Genomic DNA, 21,256 nt, shown 5'->3' with positions numbered 1-21,256 from the left:
ATAAAGCCAAATTTAACTTTATTACCTTGTCAATTAACAAAGTTAAATGATACATGAAAATCGGAAGAATATTTTCCAGTTAGCAAAATAAAAATAAATTTATGCTTACGTACATAGCTTAATTAATATGTATAATATGTACATACTAACTAATTGATATTTCTGGTCACTGACTTTTTTTTTTTTGGTTGTAAAATTTAAAACAGTAAAACTGATAAGCAATTAATAACAAAGAACCCGGCACACACAAGTTGTAACAAACACGATATGCACAAGTGAGATACGGAGTAATGAGTTTCTGAAAATTTATTTATGTTTTTTATATGATTGAATATTTCAAGGAAAGGGAAACACATTTCACCACAATAACGTGAAAATCCACAGAATTCCAGCTATCGGTACTATAGCTGTTTACAACCCGTTTACAATTGATTACACTACAGAAAAGACCAATAAACCAGAAACTGCAAACTGCTTTTATTGTTTTACGTAGTGAGCTCCAGAAATGTGCTTTAGAAAAATATCATGAAGGCTATAACGCCCAGCGAGTCAACAGCAGGGATTCACAAAAAAGGAATGGAAACGTTGAAAATTACACCTAACCATAATAGCAGGCTTTTCTTAACACAAAAGCTCAAAAATACCATGTTATGAGAGATTTCCAGCAATTCTCAAACCGCGTTATGCAAGATTTCCAGCAATTCTCAAACCGTGTTATATAAGTACCGTGTTGTGCGAGGATTGCCGCAATTTATCAATCCTGTTAGAGCAAAACCGTGTTATACAGGGTTTGCCTGTATATATATGGGGGGTCCGCGAACGTTTTTTCATTTTTGAAGGGGTCCATAGAGCTTAGTACAGTGCCTTATACAGTGGAATAATTACCTCCTAATCCCTGCTAGTAAAATTCCTCTATATCAGTAACAAAACTTCATGAACTGTCCTAGCAGCCCACCTCCACTGCATAAAGAGTATCATCTCTTCACAATAACCCCCGGTGTCTTTTTCATTCTTACTACCTTGAATGTGGTAAAACAGGGCATGTTATTCTGGGATTACTCCTACCTGTACACAGTAGCTATCATTTGTCAATGTTAAACTTCAATTGTGACTTCTCAGCCCATTTGCCTAATATTTCTAGATTTTTCTTCAATTACATATCTGATTACTGTCATTAACCACCCCTCCAACCTTTTATAAACTTAGATATAATGATGATAAAGAAATAGTAAATACCTTAAAAATGGGCTGCAATTATGTCCTTAAACATACACTTTCTTGAATTCACATTTAGATTTTCTGTCCATCAGATCTGAGTCCTCTTAGTGATATGCATAACAAAAGCTTTCATCAGGAGCTATTTGATGCAGAAGAACACTACAAGGGAAGATGTCAATTATAAAAAGGAGGGGAAAAAAACTGTAATTGATATAAATAAAATTGTTGTTGTAATTAACTCTTTTGAAAGTATGCATGTTTATAAAGTATATCCTGTAATAACATGTGACATATGTTCCAAAAAAAAAATGGCACACAGTAGAAATATGCACTCTGGCATGGCATGCACATTTTCATACAGTCAAGGATATGTTCCACAAAAGATACATATTGTCAATACTTATCCCATTTTGAGACTTATTTTTATAAATACATATTACAATATGATTGCTAAATTATACATTAAAAATAAAAGCTTATTTAAATAATAATTTATTGAAATAAAACATACATGAGAGTACTGTTTCATTCAATTTTTTTTTAAATATTTAATTCTTTTTGTTTTATTGAAACACTGACTTTTTTTGCAGTCATTGTTTATGGCAATGGTAATAATATATATTCAAGGTGTCTGATAAGTGATTCCCTTTGAAATTATTGTAACTTCTTTATTTTTAAGCAATTTTGATGAAACCAAAATTAAATGACCCATTGTTCAAAAATTTGGAAAGTTAATGTTAGTTTCTTTTACAAGAGAATCATATGCCCAGTTCTGAGTGTGCAAGAGAAGGCTAAAATTGCAGCTGCTACAAGGTTTGGTGATCTGTTATAAGATTTTAAAGGTGGTGGAGGGGTTGATGTTGCATCCATGCAACAATGGATGCAAAAACAATAAAAAAATTACTATCAGAAATTAATGGCAAAAGGCTGTGACACTGATAGTAAGAGAGCAGGATGGTCATCGACCTTGCTGATTCCAGCCAACATTGTGACAGTGACTGAGATTTTCTCTAGTAGCCCAATGTGTGAGAAATCAGTGTGTGAAGGAGCTCATGAAAAGTGGATGCTTCTGTTATGCAGTTATGAGCATCCATCCTCAGGAAAGAACTGTCTTTCAAACCATGGAAGTCAAATTACATTCAGCAATTGTTTCCTGATGACTGAACAGAAGGAGAGAATTTGCAAAAATTACATTGGGGTGGAATGAAGAGTGGCCTGAGCAGTTTGATAATACTGTTTGGAGGGACAAGGGACTGTGTTTCAAGTTAGCAGCTTTGTTAATTGACACAACTATTATTACTAGGCAGCAGAAAATCTGTACGTGTGTGTTAAAAATTCTCAGGGTAATCCAAAGGTAAGTCTCGTGTGGTATCAAAACATCCACAATCAGACCTTTCATTCTGTGAGACACAATGAATGGCAAGAGATACTACGAAATGTTGCAAGATTGTGTCGCCAATTATTTCAAATTGAGACAACACTAAAACTCAATTTTATGCATGATGGGGGGGCCACCCCCATTTTGAAAATGATATATCTACATGGCTGCATAATCCTTGAGGCTTGTCACAGACATTATAGTAATAGTAGCAATGGCAAATGATGCAAAAAAGCAAACTTATATAGCATCAGCCAAAAAAAAAAAAAAAAACAGTTCACCCATCCGTACCCTTCAAGGATTTGTCTAGTTCTCCTTCCACACATCTATCCTGCAACCATCCTTTCTCAACTTGAATTTATGCCCACTTGTGTGTAGTCTCAGCAAGTGAAAGAATACCATTAACATTCTGCTCTGTGGTTACTGCTACCCATGTGTAGTACCTTGAATTTGTCAATGTTAAACTTCAACTGCCATTTCTCGGCCCACTGACCCAATTTTCCTAGATCTTGTTCCAGTAGTAGTTCACCCTGATGATTGTCGTTAACCACCCTGCCACCCTTTGTATCATCTGCAAACATTAGACATAAAGATTGAAACACCATCATTAATATCACTGATAAATATTAAAAACAACAATGGACCCAGTACTGAACCCTGTCAAGTGCAAGTCCCTGAGGAACTCCACTAATAACATTAGTTCACAAAAAGCAGTGCCTATTGATAACCACTGTCTTCTTCCACTTAACCAACCCTTTATCCACAGCAGTAATTTTACGATATTGCCACATAGCTCCAGTTTGTACAACAGCCTTTTATGTGCAACAGTATCAAAAGCTTTCCTGAAATCTAAGTATATGAAGTCAAAATTGTTTTTTCCATCCAGTTCTTTGGTCACTGCATCATAATAACCTATCAGATTGGTTAGACAAGACTGTCCCTTGACATATCAATGCTGTGATTGCAGTATAATTGTATGCCTGTCCAAATGTATCTGCGTTACTTCTTTAACCAGTGATTCTATTATTTTCCCTGGAACAGATGTTAAGCTAACACATCTGTAATTACTCATGTTGCCTTTTGATCCCTCTTTATGAATTGGGGATATATTTGCACCTCTCCAGTCCATAGGGACCTGCCCTGAAACCAAAGATGCTCTCATAATTATGGCTAAGGGTTTAGCCATAATTATTTATGTCCATCCTCGACAATTTCTCCATACTTTCCTTTCAGTTATCACAAAGTCATTTAGCTCTTCATTAGTTTGATAAACTTCTGGCATTCCCTTCCCTAAAGAATTCCTCATGTGTGAATGTACGTGCAAAATAACTATTCAATTTGTCAGCAACCTGAGCAAGGTCATCAACAGTTAATCCATAGACATCAAATGGCACATTGTGATTCAATCCCTTCCTTCAATCCCTTCCTTCTACTGTTAATAAACGCATAGAAATCTTTGCTGTTTATCTTTGCATTCTTTGCTAGAGCTTCTCATAATCTGCCTTAGCTTGCCTAATCTCTTTTGACTTGATTACAAGCTAATTTATATGTACCATAGGCTTCTGTATCACCTGATAATTTACTTGCAACCCATGCACTCTTCTTCTCTACTACATGTCTTGACTGTTGTTGTGTTTGAGGATTTTTTTGGCACAAAGGCCGCCTGGGCCATATTGCACCTGTTCATTATAAACTTATGACTGAGTCTTTAATATTATGTTATCAGAGGTGATTGTATATACTGTACTGTATTTATGCTTATCAAATATTGAAACAGTGCTTCAAGATTTGCATTATTGCCAAATATGTGTGGTATGGTTAAAGGTTCCTGAAAGTTGGATAGAGGGCAAAAACAGGATTTTCAGGTACTTGAATATTGAGGACATTCTATGAGGATATGTTTGATAGTTAATTGGGATTGACAGTAAGAACATTGAGGAAGGTTTTTTCCCATAAGCAAAAACAGATGAGTTATATAGGAAAGACCAATTCATAGTCTTGCCAAAATGACTTCTTCTCGCCTTCTTTTCCTGAAACTAGAAGTTCACAGCTGAGGTTCTTTTTTAATCTCAAATAGTTTATTATTCACTCGTGTTTGCCACACTTCATACCATTGAATCCTACATGCTGCTTTAATAGTGAATTTATAATCGGTGCATGGAACTTTCAGATGGCAGAATGATCCACTGTTAGGATGTTCAGCAGCATGATCCGCATGTTCATTACCTGTAATGCCGACATGACCACGGATCCAGCAGAAGGTGACCATCTAGTTGGATGTTTCCCAATATACCCAGATCCTTGACATAACGTGGCCTCGACAATGCCCACTGCATACACACTACTTGGACTCCCTCCAGTCACTATCTGGCAAAGTAGAGTGGAAGATTATACACTAACTGATCCGGACGCCTCCTAGAGTTACCAATAGGTTTGGTCCGGTGTACTAATTAGTGGCTGGCCTGCGAACACCGTTTTGGAGCTGTACCCTCAAACGTAAGGAAGTTTGGATCTCGCCATGGTGTTCATCATAACCTCAAAAGACATCAGTCATACTGCATGATGGAAGAGATGGGGAAGGGTTGAGTGGAACAGCTCTGGAGACTAAACATGGGAGACTAAACATGGGAGACTAAAAATGGGCAAATGACTTGAAATCATGGTCAGCTGATGAGTAGAGAAAGATATCTAAAATTCAGCATACTAATATTACAACAGTGTTATTTAATACTATTTATGGCTCTGAAGGGATGATACCGCACTGCACAATAAAATGCAATATTTTTTCTTTATTTTTCATTCATTATAATTTCCATTTTGCTTAACAGTACTTTAATTTTTGCTTGTTTTTTTATTTTTTATTTTAGGTATGTTTTAGTGATAAATCTATATTTTTTTATCTCAGGGGAAACAAGTTAGTATGCATGTAGAAGGCAAAATGAAGTGTTTCATGCAAACAGTGAAGCATCCAACTTCAGTTATGGTCTGGAGATATCTGTACATGGTACAGGGTACCTATATATTGTAGAAGGCACAATGAAGCAAGGCCACTACATCAAGATTTTACAAACAAGACTTTCACCTCAAATTAAACAGTGGTTTCAAGATGGGCAGTGCATTTTCATATATGATGGAGCTCTTTGTCATAAAGCAAAGAAAGTAACCAAAGTATTACAAGAATTAAACCTGAAAACATTACCTTGGTCTAGAACAGTGGTGTCCAACCTAAGGCCTGCGGGCCAGATATGGGACGCAAATTATTTTTATATGGCCCACATGGAAAGTGAACTAAAACAGCATTATAAATTTTGTTAATTATCAAAAAAAAAAAAAAAAAAAAAATTCTCATTAAATGTTTTGTTCAGTAAATGTAATTGTGTATTGTACTTAATAAAATTTTCGAATATTTTCAATTTTAGATGTATTATTATATTTATTTATTCACCTTGATATTGAAAAGCAGTGATCCTTTTCAGGTTGCAAATCTTCTGAAGTGAGCATTTAAAAGTGAAAGTTATGTATTTTTTTAAAACACAAAAGTAAGTCATATTTTATAATTTTAATAAAATCTAAAAAATAAATCACTGACATTGGTTTGTTGTGTTGGGAATTTGCATTTTTTATATATAGCCTGAAAATAAAAAATGGTAACATGAAAAGAGAAATTTCCTCTTACATGTAACAAGATATGGAAAATGTAACATACTAATTTTTCTCAAATCACTCAGTGCGGCCTGCAAAACAAATCTAACTTTGAATATGGCCCCTGTAAAAAGGTTGGACACCACTGGTCTAGAAACTGCACTGATATGAATCCACTAGAAAATTTGTGGGCTATTGTGAAGATATAAATTTAAAAAATCATGAATACAACCAAAGTAAAGCTGACCGAGAATCTGATCAAAATATGGCAACACAATAAAGAGATAAAAAATTGCTGCAAAAATCTTGTTTGGAACATGCCAAGAAGAAAAGTGATGCTAATTAATAACAAGGAAATGCATACCAAATACTAATACATTTTAAAGTTAAAAAAAAATACAATATTAAAGTAAAAAACTGTAAAGTATATCTTTAGTCTAATAATTTGCCATCTCTGTATACTTAATAGTTTAATGAAAGTGAATGTTGATACTAAAGCAAATTCCTCAAATCAAATAATATAAGCACATATTAAATAATCTCTCAAAGACACTTTGTGTTGTTTTTTTTTAAACCACAGTGCGAAATTGACTAACTGGTATGTACCCTCTGGCTTACTGTCAAGTAACTAAAATTATGTAATAGAGCATAAAAAGGTTCTAAAACACTAATAATATCTACTTGTATTATTTGGTGTGAAAAATTTGCTTTGATATAATCATTCAATTTCATAATGTTAACTATTAGGCATAATTTTATGTGAGTTTGTATAGTGTCCTGTTCCAATTAAAATAATATTGTTTCATTTTAGTGTTCCCAATAGCTTCAACATGTGTCCTATGTTATTTTATTATCCTAGCATTACAACATGAATTAATTTTTGTATAGGCAGTTGATGTGTAACTGTAAAAGGAGTATTAACTGTAGCAAAGGTTCTAGGTTTGGTGTATGCATCAAAGCAACTAAGGTTTACGAAGTGTCAATATACTGTCTACATTTGTGTATATTTTTTGGTCAGTCTTCCTGTTTACTGGATGAGAAAATTGAGTTTCTGGGAGATGAAACCTTGCAGCCTAAGCTTCAGATGTGAAAAAAGCCAATAAAAGTTTCTCTCATCAAGACACAATCCATAAGGTGTGGACAAAGTATATGTAACCACAGTGCTAACCAAGAGGCTAAATGGTTCTGGGATGGTGCATGTGACTACTCACATGCATGCACCCAGATCAAATAACTTTCCATAAAAAAAAAATAAAATAAAAGGCATATTATTAATTGTGATGTTGGTATATCAGCTGTGTTAACCAGTTACAATGAACTGTAAACTTCTCTGGTCGAAAATGGGTGTAATGAGTTTAAAAAGAAAATATATTTATTTACATGTAAGGAAGAAAAAAAAAACTCCATAAAAGCAGTACCATACATGAAGTGACAACCATCATTTTTTTTTTTTTTTTTTTAGATCAGTTGTATTTTTTTAACCTGTATAATAATGGGTGTTCCAAAAAACACCCCTTATTTTTGGGCATATTGTAAGGGATGTATCCTAACACTTTTTTAAACTGGTTGGATATGGTGTTTTAATTTATTTTTGATAGATACCAAAAAAAAAAAAAAAAAAATTCACCCTTTGAAATAAAACTTAAACAAAATTTAAAGTTTTATATTACCTATTACATATAGTATTTCAATTATTAATATTCAATTCATTTATTTGTCATTCAGCATATATCTGGGGGAAAATAACAATTTTTTCTACCAAAGTTCAATAATTAATTAAAATCTCAATATCCTTGAAAGAAATAATCACACATTCTCACACTCGAATATAGTAAACTCGAGTAGGAACCTTATCTAATTATGGTTTGGAACAAGTTTGCATACTACAACTTTCCAATAAGCCTAATGGCAGATAGTGACAACAGGCGTTAATATGTATGTAATAATGGTCGTTTTTGGGGGAGATGAAACCTATAGTTTCCAGAAAGAAAAACTGTGCAACCTTGCCGTTATCTGATTAATCCTAAAACTGAATTTTAAAAAATGTGGGATGAAACTTTTAGGGTTCTTTGGGGTCATGAGATGGAATCACAAAAGTTACTTCTCACGGGATGATCAAATGGTATCCCACATGGTGCGGAAGTACTGCGACCGTAACCACTCTGCTAGCTGTGTCGGGTGGATAGAAAAAGGGATAGTGTTTTGCAGATTACCACAAGCTCTTTCCCACTCTATGTGTGGCAATACCAAGAATCTATGACCCAGAGATTATTGTGAATAATAGCAGCCTTTGGAATTTTACATATACCAACTCAGAACAATAAGGGCTACATGTTAATTATATCAGAACTCATCTTGTAAGAAAAATGGCAAGTCATAATTACTTCATAAATATCTCGAAGTAAACTCTGATATAATAGTCGATAAAAGATAACGCGTCTACAAAAAAAACAAACAAAAAAAAAAAAAAAAAACATTAAAATCGTAAAATATATGTACAGATATGGAGTAAAACACTAAAATGCTTTTGACTTGCCATTTTAAATAAAAGTTTGTTTAGCTAATTCAGCACTGTTATTTATTTATTTATTCTTTAATTCTGTTAAATTTATTTACTTAATTCTGTTCCTAGACTACTAGTGTCAACACTATTTTTCAAAGTAAAATTTACGCATTATAAATACACTTGCCAAAATTATTCTTCCGACGGATCATATAGGATCAGTATCCACTTGTTGTCCACCAGAATTTAAAAAAAAAAAAAAAAACACAGCACAAAAACTTTTTAAAAAAATGCACCAACAACAAAATAAGTTAAATAAATTACGCACTGTAACTAGTGCTTAACATGCATCACTACTGCCATGTTCAGAAGCTCATACAGTTCGTATGAAATTTAAACGCCACCTTTAAACGATTACCATAAATAGCAAAAATCTGATACTTGTCCTGAATGACGAATTAAACTACTAATGAAGGAGAAAAAGTCAATAGACTGATTTAAAAAAAAAAAAAAAAATTGGATGGAAATTAAATAAATTGACGCTAAAGCTAGACCACCTATGCAAATTCAAAAGATTACGCATATCTAATTAAAAAATTGTTCCGAATATGATTTTGAAATGATTTCAAATAAACTCATTTTTCACCATGCAATTAATCGAATTTAATTACCAGATATGTACCTCTTCTTTGGTATATCAACGAATTCTATAAATTCACCTTGCCCATCCCTCATTTCTTATTTTCGGGAATGGATTGGATTTAGACCTTAAAAACAATTTAAAAAGTTCAAGCAACATAGGTCTGATTACGCCTTGTTTCCGAGGTACAGTCGTTTTTGCGTTCGTTTTTGCGTTCCATTAACTATCTGCTTACTGTTTATAAGATTTGTTCAAAATAACCACAATGTGCCTGAACACGCCAGCAAATGCCTTATCACAGACTTCTTCACTCGCTCAAAAGTTCCAGGTTTCTGTCGGATTTGCTGTTCTGGTGCTGATGGGTCAATTAAATGTCAGATGAACTAATTAGACATATGATAGAGAAGAAAAATGCATGGGATACATATAAATTAACATGTGACACAGAAGCCTATGATAGATATAAGCTGGTCTTTAACCAAGTTACAAGGAGGTTAGGCAGGCGAAGGCAGATTATGAAAAATCTTTGGCAAAGGATGCAAAGAAAAACAGCAAAGAGTTCTTTACTTATTTAAATTCTAGAGGGAAGGGGATGAATCAGATTGGTCCATTTGATATCGATGGTTCAACTGTTGATGATCCTGCTCAGGTAGCTAACACACTAAATGAATATTTTGCATCTACATTCACACATAAGGAGTTATTCAGGGAGGGGAATCCCAGAGGTGAGTTAAAATCTGGCAGTAAGCTAGATAATCTTGTAATGACTGAGAGTAAAGTGGAGGAGAAATTGTTGAAGATAAACATAAGAAAGGCACATGGGGTGGATGGAATCTATCCAGTTATATTAAAGGATGCGGTAAAGGAAGTAAGCAAACCCTTAGCCATAATTATAAGAGCTTCTCTAGACTCAGGGGAGGTATCCATGGACTGAAGATGTGCAAATGTGACCCCAATCCACAAAGGAGGATCAAAGGGAGACACAGGTAATTACAGACCTGTTAGTTTAACTTCTGTTCCAGGGAAATTAATGGAGGCACTCGTTAAAGAAGCATTGCAGGATCATCTAGACAAGACTGCAAAGAATAACTTTGATGATCGAAGTATATTTGATATACTTCGATCTCAGAAAGGCCTCTGATACAGTTGCACATGGAAGACTGCTACACAAATTGGAGCAGTGTGGTATTGGAGGCAAATTGCTGCTATGGATAAAGGGATGGTTGAGTGGGAGAAGGCAGAGAGTGTTAATCAATTGACACTGCTCTTTGTGGACTAATGTTATTAGTGGAGTCCCTCAGGGTTCAGAGTTGGGTCCATTGTTGTTTTCTGGATTTATAAATGATATTGATGATGGTATATCAGGCTTAATGTCCAAGTTTGCAGACGATACGAAGGTTGGCAGGGTTGTTAATGACACTAATGACAGAACAATACTGCAACAGGATCTAGAAAAGTTAAGCAAATGGGCTGAAAGGTGGCAAATGAAGTTTAACATTGACCAATGTAAAGTGCTGAATATGGGAAGCAGTAATCCCAGAGTAACGTATCAACTCTATGGTACAATACTGACAGAGGAAGAAAAGGGCCTGGGGATAATTGCGCAGGCAGATATGAAATTTTCTGAGCAGTGCAGACGGTCTGGAACAGTAGCTCGTGGTGTCTTGTCAATGGTATACAGGAATTTTTCTAGCAGGAATAAGGAGGTAATTATCCCCTTGTATAAGGCATTGGTCAGGCCACACCTTGAGTACTGTATACAGGTCTGGAAGCCTCATTTTAAGAAGGATGTAGAGCTGTTGGAACGAGTACAGAGAAGGGCAACAAGATTCGTGAACAGAACAAAGGGTTGCTCTTACGAAGAAAGGCTTAAGTTTTGCAAATTACAGTGTCTGGAGACTAGATACCTGCGAGGTGATCTGATTGAGGTGTATAAAGCCTTGAATGGTTTGAGCATGCATAATGCGGATGGGATTCTTCCTCTTTCTCAAAATGATCGTCTGAGAGAGCATAAATTCAAATTGAGGAAAGACGGTGGTAGGATAGATGTGCATAAGTTTGCCTTTAGCCAGCGGGTGGTTGATTGCTGGAACAAACTTCCATCTGTCGTTGTAGAAGTTGATAGCTTTAATAGATTCAAGGGAGAATTTAACAAACATTTGGAGCGAGGGGATGGGTGAAATGAAGTTTTTTTTTTTTTTTTTGGCTGATGCTATATAAGCTGCTTACTTGCATCATATGCCCTTGGTAATGCTAATGCTAATGCTAATTACCACCTGAAATTAGTTTTCTAAATGAATCAGTTTCTGCAAAGTTTCTTGTTTTCTATAAAAGGCTTTCTTATTTGGCCCATGACGATTAGGTAAGTTTTCTGCCTACAGACATCTTGTCTGGGCTGAACTGAATCTATCAAGTCCATACGTGACCTGTGGTGTGCCATCTCTTGATTTCAATAAGCCTCCATTAGGACAGAAAAAGCACAGTATCGAAATGTTTACAACTAGCTCCAAATGTAGTGTCTTTGTCAGGAGAACTAACTGATAAAAATCGCTGAAAGAACACTACTAGATCTTGTTTACACAACTATCAGCAAGGAACTCTGAAATATCGAGCTTTGTGTGTAAACAGCTGAATTGAGCCAGTTATGCCAACTCTGTTTGTGGAAAGAATTGCTGGAACGCAAAAATGACTGTAATTCGGCAAAAGGCGAAATCAAACCTATGTTTACATCAACTTTTGTTATTGCTGTTAAGTCCTAAATCCATCCTTGAAGTGGGTACCACACATGCACTGTTGTGCAAAACTTAAGGACCAGTCAGGTTTTGACCCGTAACTTCTTATAGGAGTGGACTGGATATGTGAAAAGCATTCCAAAAGAACCTCGTGAGATATAGAAATGATGAAAGACACAACAACGGAAACAAAACGGTACAGAGGGACTTTATTCAAAAATGGCAACATAGCACTGGCTGCTATGATAGAGATGCATCATTGACAAAGATGGAACAAAGGGAAGAGGGGGGCATTCAGTAGGAGTTATGGCTACCCCTAATGTCGATGCAGGCTTTCCACCGCCTTTCCATACTTAGAACAATGCTGTTGATAAGTTCTTGCGGGTAACATCGTCCATTCCTCTCTCAGCGCCATCTTCCGCTGGTGAAAATTTTCTGGTGGGTGTGGACGTGCCTCTAGGCGTCTCTCCAGAGCGTCCCATATGTGTTCGATGCGATTTAGATCGGTGGAACGGGCATGCCAATCCATATGAACTATGTACTCACTTTCCAAAAGCATATCAACAGTTACAGTACGATGGGGTGTATCGTTATTATCCATAAACACAAACTCGAGGCCAATAGCACCTCGGAACAGAAGCACACGGAGAAGGATTACCTCTCAGTACAGTAGGGTGCACCGGTTACAGTATCGCCTTCCAGTATCTGGAGTTGTGTACATCCATCCAAGTCAACGCCTCCCCAGACGATAACACCTCGACCGCCATATCGATCCCTTTCACCCCCACACGGTATCACCCCACAAACATCAAATTGTGGGATTATACCGTGTGCCTACCTCTCGCCAAATTAGGTGACGTCCAGAATCGCTGCTGAGACTGAATCTACTCTCATCAGTAAAGAGTAACTTACCCCATTGCGCTGCTGTCCAGTCCTTGTGTTCGATGCACCACTGTAAACGGTGTCTCCGATGGGCAGGCGTTAAAGGACAGCGTACTGGCCGTCGAGCGAACAGTTCACCTTTGTGGAGTCGCCTGGCCACAGTAAACCACGATATCTTCGCGTCCTGTGCAGCTGGTTTGCAATGGATCCCACTGCCTGGTCCCTATACCCTCTCCCCAACTTCACCTTAAATCACCGGGTGGGCCCTTCACATTATTATTATTATTATTATTATTATTATTATTATTATTATTATTAGCCATATGGTGCAAGGAAGTCTGATGATTTTGCTGCACCAGCCAAAAAAAAAAAAATTCTAATTTACCCTAAGAGAGAGAGAAAGAAGTAGAAGGAAATCACCAAGGAAGAGAAGAATGATAATATCCAGCTCAGGACCCTGGGTGTGCCAAGCCCATACTCACCAGATGTGAGTCTGGTGAGTATGTGAGTCTTTGTTCCTTACCCTACATTCTGACCCACTCTACACTTACTCTAATTCCTAGTGTGCTGTCTTCAACAAAAAGTTTTTTTTTTTTTTAATTGGTCTCTGTCAGGAAGCTCAGGCGACCCTGGCAGAGACCAGCCAGAGTACAACGGGCAGCCTGGCTCACCTCCCAGTGGTGGTGGCGGGCAACGTCGGATCCCACTAGGGACCCTGCGGCCAAGCAGCCAGAAACACAACAACAGAACAAAACACAGTACTTCATAAACCAGACATTACACTTTCTTCTGGCCTTTGCAGTTGTTCTGCATTCCATCACAGAGTACATACGGCACAGATGTGGGAAACCACCGTTGGAGCCCGACCCAAAATACTATGCCACTAAGCCTGGTGTCGGTAGTCTGCGCGGGTAGAACAATGGTATCGTTCCCGTGTCCCCACTCCGGGTGGAAAAGGCCCGGGTTCGAATCCCGTCGATGATGCGAGGAACTTTAATGGGCTTTTTTCACTCCGTGGCTGAGTTAGTCCATCTCAGGGGTAGATAGCAAGGTTTTTTTCCCCAGAAAACTGGGGTTTTTCGTCCAGCAAACAGACAAATCGACCATAGAACAAACGCAATTAATAGACATAAGACACAGCACAGCAAATGAATTTAATTATTCGGGTGGTCTAAATATAATAGTTTGTTTGTTTTGTTTTTTTTTTTTTTTTGTCTGGTATCGGTCTCTCTTGGCCTGTAGGCAGTGGTGAGCTGTGAATATTTTAGCAATTGGCTCGCAGATTTTCCGACTTTTTTTAACGAGTAAATTTGATCGGTCACGGAAGTGACGTCATCCTATAAAGGCGCTTCCCACGCTCGCACTACTAGTAATGTGATTAGAGCGCGTGACGCGTTTTTAATGACCAGTATGATATCTCGAGCCAGGGGCAGATTTAGGTGGTAGGCAGATGCGGCTTATTACCCCCCTTAACCGTGCATATAAGTGAATGTGTAAAACGTTCCTAGGTCTATCTAAAAAAAAAACTTAAAAAAACCTGGTCGTCATTTCTCGCCTTACGATGATAACTGGATACGACAGTGTCTGAGTTCTAAATTTTTAAAATTTTTGAATAGTATGATGTCACAATTATGCTTCCTGAAGTTACTACTACAGTAAATATGATTGCAACAATACAAATATTTGTCAACGATTTCTTTTTTCGTCTCGCATTTTCATTCCATTCCATTGTTAGTTCCCCTAACAGCTGCGTATGTCGCTTCAACTACAAGATCGGTGCTATTTTACAGAGATATTCAGATACGTTGCACTCGCAAGTACACATCTCTTACTTTAGTTATCATAAATCCATTGTATCTTGTCTTCTAGAAATTATGAAAATCTGTGAATGATCAATAAAATATTTACAATAAAAAAGCTCTTATTTTAATCGATATATACAAAGCAAAATACCTAAAAGAAACGCGAAGGATGTTTCGCATAAACCATCTACCGCGCGTTCTCCGCACAAGCGCAACTTTTTTATTCGCCTTTTTCATTCAATTCCTGCTATTAGTTCACACTCTCCCTATATATATTTATATATCTTGTTCAAATTTTCAATTGTTAATAAAATACTTTTTATTCATCCACTCAAGTTCAAATAAATTTTTTTAAACTTGTAGTGGATGACACTTGATGTTAATACAGTTTTTTTAAATATTAATTCATTAATTAAATTTAATTAATTAATTTTAGTTTTATATGGGAGAAAAAAATTTCTCTTATATAAGATATTTAGCAGGATATAAATTTAGGAATAAATACCGTCACTGGCGAAGCGTGTAGATCGCTGGAAAAAAATTTCTCTTTCAGATTCTTTTTTCATTCTGGGTTCTAGTCTGAGTCAAGGAGGGAACAAAATGGAAAATGAAATATGTGAATAAAAATAATAGTCCAACACCATATATAGAAAGGAAAATGGAAAATTGCAAGGAAATTCGCTTTCTGTTTTGCCACTTAATATTGTGATTCTGTCATATGTATATACATATTTATATTAATTGTAATTATTTAATAAAAAGTAACTAAAATAAAATTTTTCTTTGTTGACCTAAGTAGGAATTGACTTTAAAATTTTTTTTTTATATTACTTGTTTTTTAACAACTAGGGAAATATAATGGATACATTTTTTCATGATACAATTTTAATAATGAGAATAAAAAATAACATGAAATATTTCCCCTATCACAAATAACAAAAAACTGTCACAAAACATTCCACAATATAAAAAACAAATATTACATTAAAAAACTTTCTAGAAAAAGTACACAAAAAATCACAGATTACATGAAAAAAACTTATTTCACAAATATTCAAGAAAAATTTATTCTAAAAATTGCCATATACAATTTACTTCTTTATTAATATTTGTTGTCGATCTTCTGCTTTGCTCAATAGCTGAGCGATGATTATAGAGAATGATTTGACGTAACGATCCGCATCAAATTGAGGCAATGGTTTTCCATTTAGATGTATGCTCATCATAATCTGCAACGTGTTTAATTGTCAACTTTATTCATTCACACAATATTATTCATTATGCTGAAAGCTCGCTCAGCTTCAGCACTGCTAATCGCAGTGGTTTCAAAGATATTTCTGGCTTTCTTAATTTGAGGAGGGAATTTCACTCGATTTTAAAGAGAAACTGTCTTCCACAAAATCTGTAAAATCATTAATTTTTATTTCATATTTTATCAGAAAAGAAATTTCTTATTCGGTTTTCACCTCCTTGCCACCGAGACGAAAGTTCTTTCATATTCCACGATTTCCGGTAGCATATATTTAAAATTTCTTTCAATGGTATCATTATTTTCTTTATTTAATTTAAAATCACTCTGTTGCATTAATAATTTATTCTTTAAGGATAAACAATGCATTTAATAACTTGTCATGAGATAATTTTACTGTTCTCACTTTCGATTTTGATTCCTTCAAATTCTTTCCACTGCAACACGCTCTCAATTTTAGCTTCACAATTTCCTTCAGAATTTTTCAAATTAGCAATAGCATTGATAATTCGAATAATTAATTTATCTGCGTTTACCATAGTGATTCTGCAAACATCTGGTAGCCCCAGGAGCTCACATCTGGTAGCCCCAGGAGCTCACATCTGGTGAGTATGGACTTGGCACACCTAGGGTCCTGAGCTGCTGGATATCATCATTCTTCTCTTTCTTGGTGATTCCTTTCTACTTCTCTCTCTCTCTCTCTCTCTCTCTCTCTCTCTCTCTCTCTCTCTCTCTCTCTCTCTCTCTCTCTCTCTCAGGGTAACTCGGGATTTTTTTTGGCTGGTGCAGCATAAGCCTCAGGCTTCCTTGCACCATGTGGCTAATAATAATAATCATAAAAATAATAATAACTTCTGAAAGGTAAGAAAGCTCCTTCAGGATGTCGATCATTGGTGCTAAATGGTTAAGAAATTCCAAATTTAAAAGTTGATTTAATAATCCGGAATATTTAAACTTCTGATTCAAAATGTTTGCACAAAGCGGGATAATTCCTCTAACCCACTATTGCCGTCCGCAAGCTACAAGCTGCTTATCTTGGCCCAAACACACGACCAATCTTTACAGTTTCCAGATCAAGTTCTTTAGCAATCATTCTTAATTCGCGCTAGTTTTTTGGAGATTGGTGATACTGTTTTTTTTTTTTTAATTGCTGCCTGTATGCCATTATATTTTAGAACATTTTCTACACAGTGAAAGGCTCGACAAAGTTTCAAAATCTGCCAAAATTTCATCTTCGTAAAGTTTATATAATATCTTAGTTGCCTCAACCTCTCCCCTCTACGTTGCTACTGTCACTTGTTCTTTGAAACAGTTCAAAATGTCGGAATCACATGGATATTCTGTACTGTGACCATGTAAACATAGACAGGAGAAATTTACTGGAAAGAGTGGATCACTCACTTCTCGGTAAAACATATGCCCGTTTGTCGGAGTAAAGGGGAACCACAACACAGGTTGATCAGAGGCTATAATCCGTGTCGAGAATCTTCTTAATCCTCTGACTGGCTATGGAAAGCATATTGACTAGCGCGAATTCTCGGTATGTGACTGCATAGGTTTTAAGAACACAACTAACGTGGAAAGGTAATCCTTCACCTTTAATTCGCACTTTTTAATTACCTAAAGGCCAGAGGTGAGAACAATGCATACAAAGTTGTCTCTCCTAATCCGTTCGTTACATGGAAATTTTCTTCGTTCAACGGAAACTATTTTAAATGTAATTACCAAGGGGAATCAAAAAAATTCGCTATAAAGAAGTTCGTTAAACGTCGGACTGTAATTAAATCAAAAATGAAGCAAAATTGAAAATTAAAATACATAACCGATTGATTGCGCCATTAAAATGCTGAGAATGGGGCTCCCCCTCGCCCCACCGTAGTTCCTGCTCTGGATACTCAATAATTGCATTCAGAATTTACAGCTCACCACTCCTTGTAGGAATATATAGCGGTCATCATTGGGCGTTGTTTTTCGTGGACGACCACCACTGCTCCTTCGAACAGCTGTACCTGTCGTTCTGAAGACCGACCACGCACGTGAGACGATGCTATGGGCGATACCGAAATCTGCAGCCACACTCCTCACACCTTCGACCTTCCCAATTATTCGACACCGGATAAAGTCATTCAGATGTTCTCTACTGGCTATTTCGTTGTCTGTAGCACTGTATGAAACCAATCGAACGTCTGTAACAATCATGCTCAACATTCGGTAATTTGCACTTGACTGCTGAACTGCGGCTTTTATCTATTTATGTGAGCCCTCTCATCACGATTCAAAGTTTTGCCTGTGCACCAGCTTTCTACTGAACGGCCACAAGCTGTTTCGTTCGATTTTGTGGTTGTGACATTTAGAAATAGTGTTGGTCCTTAAGTTTTGCACACCGGTGAATAACAACTAATAACATAGAAAAGATAGAAAAAAATATATAAATAAATAAAAAAATGAATACTGTAATCATAAACCAAAGTCCATGTTATTCTTGTCAAGAACCTACAACACGACTACGGTTTTATGGAAGCATGAAGTATAGCTCCTTAGCGTTGGTCGGAGTGCGAGTCCTGTACGTTTATGTATTCGCCGTATTTCGTAACCGTTCACGTATTAGTAAACACAGTGTGCCAATTAAATAACGAGACTGACGCTACTACAAAAAATAATAAATAAATAAATAATAATAATAATAATAATAATAATAATAAATAACACTAACGGCAAAGTAAGGTTATATATTTTTGAAGTAATCACCTCCGATGTATATACACTGTTTACATCTTTTATACAAGTTTTGAAAACACTTCTGGAACTCGTCTTTGGTACCAATTTCAGCTGGTCGGTCACTGCAGCCAGGATGTCTTTTATCACCTCGTGTCGCGTTCCTTTCATGGCTGTTTTGATTTTGAGGAACAAAAAGTAATCTGCGGGAGCCAAATCCGATAAATATAGGGAGCTGTTCAATGACTGGAATCGATTTTTTTTGCCAAAAATTGTTTAACAGCTGAGGTGCGGGTGCATTAGTCTGCGCGGTAGCACAGTGGTACCGTCACCTTCCTCCCCACACTGGGTGGAAAAGGCCCGGATCCGAATCCCGTCGATGACGCGAGGAACTTTAGTGGGCTTTTTTTTTTTTTTTTTCACTCCGTGGCTGAGTTTGTCGGTCTCAGGCGTACACAGCAAGTTTTTTTCCCTCAGAAACGGGTTTTTTTCTTCCAGCAAACAGGCAAATCGACCACAGAGCACACGCAATTTACAGACAAAATAAATATGGGTAGAGGTAATCATTTACACGGGACACTAATATCATAATTTTTTTTTTTTTTTTTTTTTTTTGTGCGGATGCGTTGTCTGATTTTTCATCCTATTTTTCATTGCTCCTCCTCTAACGACACACGTCCTTTACGAAAATGAGAAAAGCATTTAAACACTCTTGGTTGAGACAAATATTCATCAAGATAAACTTTTCTTAAATCGTAAAACGTTGTTTCCTTAGCACTTTTTCGCAATTTACAATAAAATTTGATAACTGCTCTTTGCTCCATTTTCAATTTTCTGACGACATGCACAAAACTGGTGTGCAAAACTTAAGGACCAACACTATTTCTAAAGGTTACAGCCACAAAATCTTTGCTTAAGGTATTCTTTACCGATGAGAGTAGATTCAGCTAATCTAGAGAGAGGTTGGCCCACGGAAAGGGATCGATATGACGATCGAGGTGTTGCCTGGGAAGGCGTTACGTTTGGTTGTGTATGTCTTGGATGGACGCACACAAGTCCAGATACTGGAAGGCGGTACTGTAACCGGTGACGCTACTGTACTGAGGGAATTCTTCCCCATGTGCGTCTGTTCCGAGGTGTCATTGGCCCCGAGTTCGTGTTTATGGACAATAATGCCTCACCCCATCGCACTGTAGCTGTGATATGCTTTTGGAAAGTAAGGACATTGTTCGTATGGATTGGATTGCCCATTACATCGATCTAAATCCCATCGAACACATATGGGACGCTTTGGGGTGAAGCCTAGCGGCACGTCCACGCCCACCAAAAAATGTTCACCAGCTGAAGATGGCGCTGACAGAGGAAGGGACGATGTTACCCTCAATAACTTATCAACAGCATTGTTCTAAGTATGAACAGGTGGTGAAAAGTCTGCATCGACATTAGGGGGTGGTCATATCTCCTACTGAGGCCTACCGCTTCCTTCGACAATGATGCATCTGTATCATGGCAGCCAGTGCTATGTTGCCATTTTTGAATAAAGTCCCTCTGTACTGTTTTGTTTACGTTGTTGTTTCGGTGTCCTTTCCTTCATCATTTCTGTTGTTTGTTTGTTTGTTTTTTGGTTTTTAGGAGCATTAGCAACTAAGGCCATATTGCTCTGGGAATATGCGGTGGTCATTCCCTGACCTTTCCGTATTTGGTGGTGACGGGCTCGAACCCCGGTCTAATCAAGAAGCGTGTGTTACGCACTGCTGCTTCTTCCCACCTGGCTACGAAGGCGCCATCATTTCTGTACCTCACGAGGTTCATTTGGAATGCTTTTCTCATATCCAGGCCATCCCTATGAGAAGCTACAGGTGAAAACCTGACTGGTCCTAAAATTTTGCACGCCAGCATATTACTCTTTCCGTCATAAATCACTGACCAGACAAGTTTTAACTTTCACTCGTTGGAAAGAGCACACTCTAGGGGATCTAATCGTGCACAATTTTGAACTCTTATGTTAATACTAAACGCAGAGCGCACGCAATGTGGTTATTTAATTGGCGCACTGTGTACTTTTTTTCCCAATTTAAAAAAAAAAAAATCTTAGAAAGCGCTCCTAAGCCTTTGCCCACCTTGCCCCCAAGATTCTTTACATTGAAGCATAACTTTCGAGCTCCACCGCACCATAGCCGGACAAAAACCTGTTCGACAAATCCAATAACAGATATGCCATCAGAAAGCGGACTGGCCATTATTCCAGAAGACGCTAAGTGAAACAGCCTAAACTCTTCAAACGGAGGAACTAAACCCTGACCAACATCAAGCGGCTGTAGTGAGCCTGATCACTACGACTGCTTAAAAACGTACTGCCGGGGTTGTCCTCTGGTGTGCGCGCATCTACAGCTACTTAGATATGAAGCTAACAGAAAGAGAAAGCTATTCCAGCGAGCACGACATTCCTGGCCTGCAGCAGAAGTAGACCAGCTCCGAGAGCAATATCGCGAAGC

At 37.0% G+C, this 21,256-nt stretch overlaps 1 protein-coding gene across 1 annotated transcript in view; it reads right to left on the bottom strand.

Moving 5' to 3' along the window:
- Positions 1-8,993, bottom strand: part of Cul2 (cullin 2) — a 388,410-nt gene extending 379,417 nt beyond the window's left edge. The window contains exons 1-2 of the mRNA XM_090373712.1: positions 8,929-8,993; positions 1,237-1,377 (exon numbers count right to left, since the gene is read on the bottom strand). The gene's annotated coding sequence lies outside the window, so the exon portion shown is untranslated. The remainder of the gene's footprint in view (positions 1-1,236; positions 1,378-8,928) is intronic.
- Positions 8,994-21,256: the final 12,263 nt, after the last annotated feature.

This window comes from Mastigoproctus giganteus, chromosome 1 (genome assembly GCF_048544385.1).
Source record: "Mastigoproctus giganteus isolate SK-2022 chromosome 1, ASM4854438v1, whole genome shotgun sequence".
In the NCBI taxonomy this organism is placed as follows: Eukaryota; Metazoa; Arthropoda; class Arachnida; order Uropygi; family Thelyphonidae; genus Mastigoproctus; species Mastigoproctus giganteus.
Note: the sequence above shows the minus strand (reverse complement) of the source record. Positions and strands in the feature narration are given on the sequence as shown.